The 14,228-nt window shown below is 39.2% G+C and overlaps 1 protein-coding gene across 1 annotated transcript in view; it reads right to left on the bottom strand.

The window, feature by feature from the left end:
* The window catches only part of EEFSEC (eukaryotic elongation factor, selenocysteine-tRNA specific), a 115,264-nt gene that overhangs the window by 24,551 nt on the left and 76,485 nt on the right, over positions 1-14,228 (bottom strand). The gene's annotated exons all lie outside the window — the stretch shown is intronic.

The following is a 14,228-nucleotide window of genomic DNA, read 5'->3' as shown; positions in this document are numbered from 1 at the left end:
TCTCTTTGTGTTTGCTTCAGTTGTCACATTCTTGTTATCATATTAATACTGATTAAATACGAAACCCAACATTTAAGTCAGACCCCACGCATTATTTGCAAGTGACAAGGTGTTCATATTTTAGCGCTGTGAAACCCCAGCCAGCATGAAAGTGGCCTTCCCCTCCCACCCCGAACACCTCACCTTTCAGCCAGGATGCCACCCATATGGATTTTTACACAACACAAAACTTAATAGGGCTGTCCTATTTGAGACCACCAAAGTTCAGGCTTCCAGAGGAGCTGTAGGATTGGCACAAACCTACTCCAAGAAAACAATGACATACCAGGTCAAGTAGCATGATGCTGGGGGTTACAAGACAGGAAGGGTCAGTACAGATTTTGGTGCTCTCGGAAACACCCCATGGCAATACACAGCCCACACCTCTGCCTCAGTTTCCCCTGTCTGTACAGAAGGGTATTTCACAAGCCAGGATGTAGGTGTGCAGCTACTTTATTCATGTCTGTTTGGGTCTGCATGGCTATAGACTGGAGATGCTACAGAAAAATGAGGTACAAATTGCCAGACATCAAATCAGGGAAAACTAATTCAACAAATTCTGGGATTTAAGCCAACTTCATAACATTTCACATTTTAAAAACAGCCAGTCACACGCATGATAAAGCACACTCGTAACCCTGAGCAAAGTCATCCTCAAATTCCAGAACAACTCTACTCATCAGAACTACACTGCAACAAGACCCAGATGAATTTGCACCGTTCCTTCCTCACTTCTCAGGTGACCATCACCAGCCTCTGTGGAAGAGGAAGGCTGGGACATGATAGCCATAGAAATGAACCTCATGAGACACATTTTAACTCTCAGTATTGTTCAACATGTAGCCATTGCTAATTTTTAAATAAAAATTACTAACAACGCTACTTACATATCCAGTTTTTATTGTATTCAATGTGACAGACTACCACTGCCATTCAGCAGATGTGCAAATTAGTAAGACCTAACCTCAAAGTTCTGGCGAAATCAGTCACTGATTTTTCAAAACTGCAAATCAATATGAGCCTGAGGTACATGTACTAGTAATCTTTGCGTGCAAATATCAAGTCTGAGTATGGAAGCAGAGCAATTAGTTACATGCACAACACGTGCCAATTATTTACGAGTTGCTCAAGACAGACCCAGTGTTCCAACCAATGTTTCCACCCACCTGTCGTAGAGACTAGGTACGAGCTGCAAACACTCCACTCAGCAGTACCTTTCCAAAAAAGGGATGCGACGCCTCCTGAGCAACTTCGGAGCAGATGAGGTTATACCATGGTCAGCAAAGCTCCCCTGGGATGTCAAAAAGGCTAACCTAACCTACTGAGATCCATATAAACAAACAACTGAACACGGAGAGCCTTGAACCTAGGGACTGCTGTTTACCTAACCCCTGAACTGCAAAAGACATCAATCCCTGCCTTATTAAAGAAATGCATACGCTAGCCAGGCATGCTTGCTCAATCAGCTCTCTCCCGTTCACAGCTTCTCTGGGGTTGGAGGAAGTTCCAACAGGCCTTGCTCCATAAATAAAATCCTTCTGGCTAGCGATAACTAAATTGTATTAAGACTGGCTCAGACAGCTTCAATTAGAAATAATCAGCAGGGCTGGACTGATATATGGTCCATCAATTTGCTTACAGCTGGTCTTTTCCTCCTTTTACATCTCAAACCAATTCTAACTACCTGGTTCAATGAAAGCAGCAGGGAGTCTGTAATATGCTTCCACTTATTATACGTGTAATCCATATGTATGTGTCCTGAAATCAAAACCATATCTAAACAATATAAGAGTAAAAGCCTTAAGTATAGAGGAAATCAAATGGTCTTTACCAGGAGATTCCTAACCATCAACAAGCAAACCCGAGAAACTTCAGGTTCTGAATAACACAGACACTTCCCCTGTGCTTTCAGGACTTCTCTTGCTCCTTAACCATCCTAAAAGCAATCACTTGTGTATATTACAAATCCATCCTTTCTTTATGAAAATTAGAGAAAGTAAGGTTATTCAACCAAACTCATTTGCAAAAACCTGCAGCACAGTCTCCTTACAAGTGTCAGTATTTTTTCTGTACAATTTTAAGCTTTAATAATAAAGATGTTTAAAATCTGTTGTTAATCTACTTATAATTCTTTCCAAATGCCAAATAAAATTGACTTCTTTTTCCTGTACTTATAAGAAAAGTTCTACGTGAGAATCACTCCAGCATATGTTTACTCTGAAACCAAATCATATACTTAAGAGTAAACACTAGTGAAACGCACTATGATCAGAAACAGACAAGTTATTCTGTTTTCAAAGGTGAGATAAATTAATTTGATTTTTATTAAAAAAAATTCCAGTTGTAAAGACAAGGTCCCCTTATGCACACCCCTTAGAAAAGCCTTATTCAATACTTGTGATTTTGGTGACAATCACAAAAGAAATGCATCTGCCTTCCACACATTCCAATACTAGTTTTGGTTTAACCTGGAAGTTCTTTTCTCTATCAACAGCTGTGGAGTAAGGGCTGTTAATACCATTTTTCCCCATGAACTATATCTTGGTCTGAATGTGTACAATTTCAAGATAGTAGAAGAGAAAACACAACTAAAACCAATTATATGATGTCCTCAAACTACTTAGAATGTAACAAGGAAAATATGAAGAAAAACTAGGTAAAGAAGTCGGGGACTGGGGAACCAGGCATCAATTTCCACATGAACTCCAAAGGGACTATAATCTCAGTACATCTGAGAAGGAGGTACTTGTAAGAACAGTCGATTGTAATGAACCATGAAAAGAAAATCCCCACTTCATGATATACAGCCTGCTCCTGTGAGTAGGAACTTGCATTCTTTACCACATTTTCAGTCCTTGAAAACATCTTCTTTCTCTCCTGCCTGTAGTGTTACCTGGCACCACCACTTGGCACAGCCCGTGTTGCCGTTGTGCTACCTTGAAAAGAGAATTCATTGCAATCATAAAGAAAACAAATGCATATTCTTTGGGTTGTATTCATATTATAATGCTAATCCTGATGAGCTGATACTTTAGGAATAGGCAGACAAACAGGCTTTAGCCTAACACATCCGTCCATTAACTGGTCAAAACACAAAGAGGGAACGTTCTCCTTCCACAGACAGAAAACTGAGAAGGTAAACAAAGGTGTTCAGAAGTAAATACAAACCTGGCAGAAAAACCATGTACTGAATTAAAAATCCTCAGGTGCACAGCAAGACTGTATCACACAATGTTCTCCATATATATACAAAGAGACAGTTTGGGATGAAACAACAAAGTAATTGTACAGGTGGCACAGGTCCATTTCCTTGGTTCAGGGTTCTATGGTTGTTAATGTATTTACTTCATAAAAACAAAATCCAGCTGAGGCTGCTCAGGGCTGTGCAGGCAAGGATGGTTGGCAGAGGAAGGGGCTGCAAGAGTGACTAAAGGTAAATGGTGAAACAGAGGGAACTGAAGGCAGGGTGAGGGACACAAGGAAGAGTAAAGATTATGGTAAAACAGTGGAAAAGTGAAACTTGGTAGCTAACCAGTTGTAACAGGAAAGAGCAGGTTCTCTGAATCACCACACTCTTTTCATTTCCTAATCTGGAATAGTTGGGGGGATCACGGGATGGGGATGGGGGAACTGAGGGCCCAGAGGTTTAAAACACCATTATGATAAAATCCACAGCAGAAAAGTACACAATATGGAATTCTTATGATTGAAGTTACAACCTCAGATATTAGACAAAAGACTTTTCTAAGCAGGATGATGGTTTTCTCTACATATAACTTTTACTCCGGGTATTAAAGACTTCTAAAGTATTTTCTGCAGCTTTTTAAAATGCAATAATACTGTAGTTACAAGCAGGAAGTGCTTTTGCTGCTCATATATAATATTATACAAAATCACATTACAGCAGACCACCCCCCCCAACCAAAACAGGTCTATTGAAGCTCCAGTTATTTCCTATTCTTTATTAAACACTGAAATGCCTTTGTGAAAACACAAACCAAAGACTGCTTTGCAAGACTTCCTTGAAATCAATGCACACTATTAAGAACAACTATTTTTTTTGTCCCCAAACTCAAAACATAAATCAGCCTCTCAAGGTTAATGTCCTTGTCACACAACGGTTCTCAACCACTGAGCACCAGCCACGGTTGCAAGTCAATACTTCAAATAGCCTACAATTTACAAACCACAAAGCTCTAAGCCACCAGGAAGCCCCCACAGTGTATATTTTTACTCAGACTTCAAAAAGCTATCAGAACAAACACCGGTAGAAAGGGAAGGTGAAAGGCCCAAGGGATGAATGATCAAAATCAGGTAAATAAGCACAAACAGTTTACAGAAAGGGTGAGAAATTTCATTGGAAGAGGGAAAATCTGAATGCGTGAGTGGCCCTCGTGGGGACACTTCCTAAGATCAAAGTTAAATTACATAAAGGTTCAGAACACAAATATTTCCTACCCCAATACTATGAAGCCATGAGTGAGGACTCTAAGGTCCAAAGATGGCAGCATCCCACTTTGCACACAAGAAAGCAGAAATAAAGATGAGAGAAATAATTCCTCCTTTGGTATTGCATAAATAAACTACAGAGCTGGGAACACAATCTAGATTTCATGGCTTCCACTTCCTTGCTCTAAGTTAACGAGTAAGAGGGCTCTTGGAGAAAGCTGCCCCCGAGGTATGGGATAGAGCGAGTTCCTCGTGAACAGTGTGCCCCGAAATCCCATGTTCCATCCATGCACAGAGTGCTTTACCGGCACCTCTCACCAAAGTAAGTAGCCCTTCATAATAAAACTCCACCTTAAACATCTAAAGAAGTAGAGGCAGCAAATATAAAACATGTAAATCCCCAGCACGTTTTCCGGAGCATTTAACGATCACTTTAAAAAGTACCATATTTTGGCAGTCCAGTCTCATAACTGAATCCACAGGGATCCTCCAAATCCCTCACACTTAGCTGTACTGACATCAACTACGTTCTTTGCAACAAAAAGTGTCTTTCCCTCACAGGAGGACAGCACTGAACTAAACAGCAGAGAACTTCACCAGAACTGATAGAAAGGCTTATTTTGCTTCTATCAGAGATATATATATATATTTTGTTACTCTTCAGAATAACCTGTATTTGGTCCCTTCAGCACTTTTTTTAAAAGCACACACTGAAGCTTCTCAAGTCTGTAGCGGAATGTATAAGATTTCTTATGTTGAACTAAGTGAGAACTAAACCAAAAATGGATTTTCCTACTAACTCTAGGAGATAAAAGCTATTGCATAATTATTTTGTGTGTGTTCTAAGGTTGCCTAGCCAAACTGTAGAGACACATAATAAAAAACACTTAGTTATATTCATTCTCCCAAAAAAAAAAAAATGTTTTCACACTTGAAAGTACAGCAAGTGTATTGAATTTGCAAAATGAAACACCTAAAGAAAGGACAACAAAAGAAGCCAAACAGAAGGTAGCATACGTACCCTGCTCTTGTGTGTGTGTAGTATACTGTAATGACTGTAGCAAGGAGTCTCCACTTAGTGAAAAATATAAATGATGGTGCAGAAAAAAACAAAACTTGAATATAGTTCTATTCTGCAGTTGCATGTTCATGGAACTTTGCAACTATCACACATGCAAAAAAAAAAAAGGCAGAAACCTTACATAGAGGAAATAAATTTGTTCCTTTCCTCATTTTGAATATTTATTCTTGCCACTCACCAACATGATTTCCCCCCCACCCACTTTTCCCTTCAAAAAGGTAACCTATAGTAAAAGAACCCCATTTAACAACTAATTTCCTAAGCAGTTTAGGGAAGGCTCACGACAGCCTGATTGGGGTGGTTCACACAACAGTAGCATAAAGCCAAATGATATTGGATAATTTGGAAAAGGTCACCAGATAAGTTAGGTGATGTGATGGCAAAAATGAGCTCAGAAGACAGCACCTCCTCAGCTACATCAATTACAGCTTAGCTACATCCTTCCAGTGATCTGAACTGTACAATAGGGTCCTAATAGCTTACAGTTGCTGTTGTAATTATTCAAAGATCAGAAAAGAAGCAGCACTAAATACGCATGATGCTTATTTTCTCCCAGAGAATGCAACTTTCCACAACTACATTCCTCCAAAATAACAAAGCCTGGATTAACTGGAAAGACTTATGACCGCAAGAGATTCTGGCACAGAAGTAAGGTTATAATGCATAGTGGCATTACCAGCTCTCAGTTTTACTACAAATGTCAAGATAAGTGCACTTCTTTTGAAATCCCGGATCCTAAAAACATGCAACCGAGTGCAGATCTCAGTTTGTTTAATTTATATCTCTAGCTCTTGTGGCTTAGAAAAAAATCTTATATCTACGACCTGAGTTCACCTAAGAGAAGAAACAACCTTTACAGTTTTAGGGTTGAGTGTTTATTTTCTAAACAAAAGGGAAAAAAAAAATTCTTTGGGAGCTTCCCACTGTGAGCACTTTGAACAGCTGACTGCCAGTATCACTGCCAACTGAAATAACAACAGTTCAGTTTCAAAATGCTTGTAAAACCCCACAATTGTCTCCCAAGCTCTCCCTGCACTATCAGATCCCCATTTTATCCTCAAATTAAGATAAACAAATTCTAACTACAACTTCTTTCTATTTTTCAACAGGGATCTGAAACTTAACTTTAGGATGCTAGGAGAGCAATTGCTGTTCTTGCAGGCAAAAAAGGAAGCTGTTAATTAGCACGCTCTTGGAAAAGACTGTTTTGGCAGCTAAATTTGCTACAGCCTCCATCTGCAGGGGGCAATCTCAAGTAAAGCCAAACTGGATTTCCCTTCAGCCCTTCCTTTCACAGACTTGCAGTGTAACAACACCAGAACATTCACAGGTCAGAAACAGATCACCCCCTACACTACACACCCCCTACAGCAGCCTGAAACTGCTGGCAGAAGTACTGGTGGGTAAAATATTGGTAAAAGACTTCAGAAAGCAAGAAAGATGGACGGGGGGACAGGGGCAGTAGCAGACTAGAACAAAGAACAGAAGCAGATGGGACTAGTGCAAGAGCATTAGCAGAAACTAGTCAAAGTGAAGTGGACTTGAGGGAGATTGGAAGCTATTATTAAGAGAAGAAAATGGAAGTAAACTTCAGGTGGGGCTTTGGGGGATATTTTTTTCCCCTTTCAAGTGTTCTAGGACTGGAAGAAGCAAAGATGCCCATGCTATGGTCAAACAAATCCTATCTGCTGGAATAACTTTTCTTAATACGATTTTTTTTTTCCTTAATTGAACAAACAATTACTTTTGTATTTACAATGGGACTCCAATGAAGTGCAAAAAATAAAGGATTGCTCACTGAGGAGAACAAAACAGTAAGGGACAACAAGTTAGTTACAAAGCTTCACCCAAAACCAGCAAAGTTTTCCTTGTGTGTATCAGTATGAGGAATGCAATCCCATAACTGGAGCTAGTATCAGAATATATCCGCACAATGGAGAGCTAATTAAGATTTTTTTTTTTATTCTGATGTTTTTAGTGCTTAAAATTCATCACCTTAATACTCCTCCCTTTTCAAAGTATTTTTTTTAGATTGAGGCAGTTCCTACATCCTTACTGTTTACAAAATTCAAATGAAAAGCTGGCAAAAACATGTTTTACAGTAATAGAATAGTAATAGAAGTAACAGAAATGATCACCTAAGCATGAACACAATAGCCAGCAAAGCCCAGAGTTAAAGCTAGGTTTGCTTTAAGGATAAGCTCATGCTATTGAAAGTATAAGGTGCTTCTGCTATTCAGGGTAGGAAGAAGGGTTCAGGACACATAGTTCTTTACCACCATTTAATAGAGCAATACCGCTTTTCCCTGAAGCCCACCCATAGCCCTATCTTCAACGAAAGTATGATAGTCGTTAGTGTGTGTGTTGAGTAGGGAAGAAACACAGATCTCATTATATGGTGAAGGAACACCAATGGTCCTTCCATTGCATTAATGACACTTTCCTCAGCTTCTCTTGCACAGACATAAAAACGGTGTGTAGGTGGGGAACAGAAAGCAAAAAAAGGGTCCATCTCATTTTTTGATTACCCAGAAGACCATTCTGTGACCTACCCTGTACCCAACACATGGGCTTACACACAAGTTGGACCAATCTTAAAACCAACACATCACCCTGCAAAGCCCTAAGTTTACAGACTCGGTCCTGCAATCCTGTCATTACAGTCAAGACAAGTATCTACTGATACTTACACGAGGCAGCCAGACGGTTAATAAATTAACACTTCCTCGACTTCTGTTTTCATTCATAAGGAATGTGCACAAATCTTTGCACAAAAAGAACATTCCAAGGTCAATAAATCTGGATATTCAGCTCCAGAAGTCAACATGGGCTTACAGGATGTCACCACTTAAAAGGTAGGTTTGATTCCTTCAGGCCAACTTTTTTGCATACAGTAGGAACTAAGAGTTTGCATGTGGTGACCAGGACTTTCACACCGCTACAGTTTAATCCGCTCAAGAGGGGATCATACAGGGAAGTGATCCTTCCCTGGCAACAATCCTCTCCCAGCCTCTGTCCATACTACACTAGCCAACTTTCACCAAAAGAAGAGAAGGAGATTTATGCTTGAAGTACCCCTTAAGGATTTGGGGGTTTGTTTGTTTTAGAGGGTAGGGGAAGAGGGACTGTGAAAGAACAAGCACAGCTAATCTCCAGCTTTCAAATAAAACACAGCTACACAGATTTCTTTGCCCTTGGGCTTTTGTTTTTCCTCTTGACTGAAATGCTGCTCAGCCTCACCTGATACTGACAGGGATGGCAACCCACCAGACCCTTGCAGCCAACAATTTTTAATTTTCTTTTATTAAAAGAGAAGCCAGGCTGGGCATACATGGACATTAAATGTGCCTAAATTTCATTTGGCCTAAGAGAAGATTATCCTGTTCTAATGCAACACAAGCAAAGAATTCCAAATGTCAAGATGTCCCATAAAGAAGTATGCTGCTGAGTGACAGGATGTTTAATTGTTCTCAATGCAATGAAAAGGTTTAGACTGCCCCATTCCTGCTGATATCAGTAAGGACTGCCCTCCAAATTACAAAGTTAGGAATATGACATTTATCTACAGTCAACTATTTAAAGCTTGTCTCCTACAGTTGTTTAAAAAAACCCTGCAAGTAATATTCCACAAGTTCCAGCTACATTGGTGTGTTGAGAGCTACCTGAAGAAAGATACACCTTGAATAACAACAACAATAATAATAACGGAAAATAACACAAATAATATATTCCTGAAAGGGGTTATTATAGTAAACAATAAGACAAAAATATTTTCCTGTTGCATTTTTCCATTTTTGCATAACTAGTTTCCCTCATACTATTTAACCTCTATTAGACTCCCTTGTTTAAGTGGAGTGCTAAAAAATAACTGATCTGAAACCTACTTTCAAATCCACAATTTTTAACCAGAATTGAAATTACGTAGAGTGGTGCTCTTCACCCGCAGCTCCTGCATCAAAGCTTTCCCACTATGTCATTTTGCAAAGCAGTGTGGGATCCCATCCAATGAAAAAAAAGCATGTGGCAAAATATCAACACACCAAACCACAAGGACACACCATCTCCTCAATACACTAAGAGGTAAACACATATTCAGCATTTCTACCCTTAATTTCACACTTCAGGACACTAGATTCTCACGAACAAGGCACATTGGTTAATTCTCATCACTTTATGTCATCTTATACTGACAGCGCAGGATCCCAGAGGCACTGCATCCCCTGAACTAGGGAAAGCATTAGTGCTATTCCTTCAGCCTCTCGACCACAACAAGCAGTGGAAACAGTAAAAACAGACTCTCTCTTGCACGCAATAGCATTTATAAATGCAAGGCAAAAAGTTCCTAGCAACAAAGGACAAGGTCACAAACAAATTTGTCTTCACCTTTTCTAAGAAACTTAAAACTACCGTTATCCTGCAGAAGTAAAAAGAACTGCAAAGTAAAAAAGCTCATATTCTAATATTCTCACTTGTATCTCTTCTTATGAAAAGCGTGCCTTCTATTACATTTAAATTTGCTTAATCCAGAAATGTGTTCAGCTTTGTGAGTGTTAGATATGTATTGCTTCTTTCACATTAAGAAATAAGGTAGCTTTTAACTTGTCTCGCAGATAGACACATTTACTGTACTGAGTCAAAGAAAAAAGAAAAGAATTGCAGTCAAACATATCACAGAAAGGATGACCACTTCACTAGCAACTAGATGGCAAAGACTGACAGAAAGGACACTGAACCATGCCTGAGGTATCACATATGCTTCAATTAGATTTTAAAAGTCACTACATTTTACAATATTTAAGCACAAGACAAACACAACATGCCAAAACCAAGGAAATGGGCATACTTAGAGCCAATCTGTTAAAAGATGACATGAGACACATCAACAGGTTATGATTTTGTAAACCAAGCCGAGTTTTACAGGGTCAGTTCTTGGATAACAGACAGTTAAACAAAATCCACAATTAGCACTAAGTTATTCAAACGATTCACTGAACTTTCCTCTGAATTTCTCACCAACTGGCATGACATTCCTAGGGGCAACTTATGTTGAAATAGGCATTTTCCAAAGACTGTCATTGTTAGCTTTTGTCTCCCTTAGAATAAGACACTTAAACACACGGTTCCTGCCTCCCCAAAGTTTTTCTTGATCAAAGATGAACAATATTTTTCACTCATTTACCTTGTCTATATAACGCACTGGTCCCATTTACAATGAAAACAGCTGCCATGTATCACCCACCTCAGCAAGAAGCACTTCATCAGTAGCTCATTTGCTCAAACACACACACACGCATGAAAACCTACAGAGCACTATAGTTTAAATTGTCTTTCAAATCCTGTTTGTTTTTTAAGCAGCTCGTCAAACTAAATAAAATTCTCTAATGAGTTTAGAGATTATGTCGCCCTTTTTATGCATTTGATCGTACAATCAGACTGGACAGTAAGCGTCATCCTGTCAATTAACGTGTCTTGATAATTCTTCTTCACTTAAAACACAAACAGCTCCACAACCAAGCTACTTTGTCATTCAAGCAGTAAAAGCATGTCTGAACACAAAATCAGAAATGAGATGAAAAAAAAAAACATTATCCTGCTTCCCTCAATCCCACTGCTTGGCTGTTTCACCCCGGACACAGGCACTAGCAAACATCCAGGCGCACTGCATGACTGTTCTCAAAATGGAACTACATCATCTTGTTCTGCAAAGATGATCTGGCAGTGCAAGAAACCTCTGCTAAATAACATCTCTCAATAGCCAAGTTACAATTCGCTTTATTTCATGTTATTAGCTTTACTTGTACCTCCTTGGACCACCCGAAGGGATCCTTCTCCATTATGTTCTTCAAATACTTGCCGATAATCCTATCTCCCACTTAGACATCATTTAGCCAAGATTCATGGACTTCTTTTCATCTTCTTTCCCTCATAAATCAATTCTTTTAGCCTCTCCAGCATTTTTGCTGCTCTTTCCTGAATTTCTTCCAAATTGCTGACATCTTTCAGTGACTGAGGAACTTCCAATCGCATGCTGTACTCTAGATGCGTTCTTCATACTCTAAAGAAAGATAATTAAGCCTTTTCAAGAAATATTAATGCCTCAAGTCTGGAATAAATCTAAATCAGAGCATTCATTTTTTTTTTTCCTTCATTTACTCCAGAATGGATAGTAATTACTCCTATTTCACAGACCAGAAGTGCAGAGAGAAGCATCTGAATTATTGCTGTGCACAAGCAGTGCCAGAATAAGAAACAGATCCATGTTCTGCCATTCCTACTCATGAGGTCTGCCAAGTTTCAGCCCACAGACGACACAAGACAACGTTCCCAGGCTGTGATCTATAGGCAAACATAAGCCATTTCCAAGTGCCTATGGAACAGCACTCAGGAAAGCCAACACTCACTCGTGTGAGCAGGCTGGAGGCTGCTAGCACCAGTGGGGCCACGTAACGCCTTACAATGTGCCATAGTCTATCACCCGAAGGAGTCAGGACGCAAATCTCCAATACATCTACCCAAATTTATGGCTATGCAGGGGTTTGTTTCTAAAACCAGCCCACAGCCATCATCAAGTTAGCTACCTGACCAAGCTATTCAACTCCAGAGGTTAAGACTGGTTTTCAATTCAAGAGGACTGACTGACTTGACTGCCAGGTTAAGGCAGTTTTAAACTTGAACATTTCCTTCCCTCCTGTTCCTTGATACATTTGTGATGGAATCGTGGCAATACTACTTCAGAAAAAAATTAAAAGGGCTCATCAGAAAAGAAATCTGTAAGAGACATTCTACGAGGGGAGGGAAGGCTGAAGGATGGGGGGGGAAGGGAGAGCAGACTCTGATCAGTTAAATTTAATAAAAGAAAAAAACAACCCAAAACTAAAACCCCACAAACAGGATGCAGACACATTAAAAAAGCAACACTGACCTAACAAAGGAATGTGAACTGCAGTTGACTTAAACAGCATCACAGCAATAGCCCTCCCCCTACACATGAAACTCTGCAACTCTTAAAGACGCCGGTTTTTAGGGCCCACCAAATTCTTTGGGGTTTTGCCTCACTAGCTACGTGTTTGATATTCTTAGCTTGTGCTGATTTAGCTTCCTGCCTCTTCTTTCCAGATAGCAAGAGCATCCAAATTTGACCCAGACTAAAGAAAACTAGGTTTTATTATTCTGCCTACCTTCAAGAGGTATTAAATTTTACTATTCTGCTATACATCCTTCTCATTCAAAGAACAAACCATAAAGGGTCCTCTGTTTCATGGTCTTCTGTTAAACATCAGAAGAGTATAACAAAGATGAGATAATGAAGACCTTGGTTAAAGGTATCATTTCTTTCCACTAACTCAATATCCAGAGCAAAAAGCAATTTTCTAGATCTCTGAATACGACTGCTGATTCACAATTATAGCTCCTGTTTACATCCACAACAGTGACAAAGCTCCTTATTGGGCTTCTCCCTGTCCCATGAAGAACTATTTCCTCCATCTAAAATGTGGAAATGGCAACATAAATGCCATTCTCCTGTCGTTCTTCTCTTTCATCATATTTTTGCCTCCAGGAGATAAAAGCTACTGAAAATATGTTTTTAAGAAAGATATCGTCTTGATTTTCAGCTTGAACCCTTTTCAGCGTTAAGGTCATTTACACATCATTTCACCACTTACCTAAAGTACCCATCTCAGTGAATATTTAAAAGCTTTTCTGTAATAGAAAATACAAACCATACATTTATCTGGTGCCTCTTCTTTCTTTAAATATGCACTGCACTTGCTAATTAGGCTCTCAGAACTGCTAGCAAAGTGTAGCATTTGGTGACAAAAACAGAACTCCAGATAGGACAGAATACAGGGAGGTTTTTGTCTAGTCAGAAATTCTTATCTTGTGATAGTAAGAAGAAAGGAAATTTGCTAAGGGTCAAAATTGGAGCACTTGCATCATTCCTTAAGTTAAATTGAAAATCATCCATCTTCAGCAAGAAATCATGAAACTTCAGTTTTCTCCGTAGATCAATCACTTTATGATTGTTTGTTGTCATGGTACATTATGTTTTCTTTTCTCCACTTGTACAACAGAAGTAATCTCACTCTCTTCCGTAAAGAGGGTGAAGGATTACCTAGTGACAAATGTGCTGAAGACACTGCAGAAATACAAAGTGCCCCCAGTATCATTAAAATCTTATCCCACAATCTGAGTTAAATGCAGCACCTGTTATTGCCTTTCAAAAAGGCTGGGCACAACTTTCCTACCTTAAAAGAAGGAGGAAAAAAACAACCAGTAATGACACTTACAAACTCTAGCACCCACTATTACCCATGCTCTAACCTAAAGAGACATAAATCCTTGCTGTAATTCACCAAGGATGAAAAATACAGTGATATGTAACATCATTAAACCAGGAGATATAAGCAACAAAAAAAAAACCCCAAACCCTTCTCAAGATCTCCAAGTACCCATTTATCAAGCAGTCTTTGCTTGAAGGCAAGTCAAGTAATAACATGCACAACAGAGTCAATTTAAGGAACTTACATTCACAATATCATATTTAACAAATAGCTACAGGTAAAAATGACTGCAGGTTTATTTTGCTTTATTTATTCAGAGGGGCTCTGGTGCAATATCTGTTAAGAGAGGAAAGATTTCCACAATCCTTTCTAGGCAG

This window comes from Phaenicophaeus curvirostris, chromosome 11 (genome assembly GCF_032191515.1).
Source record: "Phaenicophaeus curvirostris isolate KB17595 chromosome 11, BPBGC_Pcur_1.0, whole genome shotgun sequence".
NCBI lineage: Eukaryota > Metazoa > Chordata > Aves > Cuculiformes > Cuculidae > Phaenicophaeus > Phaenicophaeus curvirostris.
The sequence above is the reverse complement of the archived record's forward strand: the minus strand, read 5'-3'. Positions and strand labels throughout refer to the sequence as shown.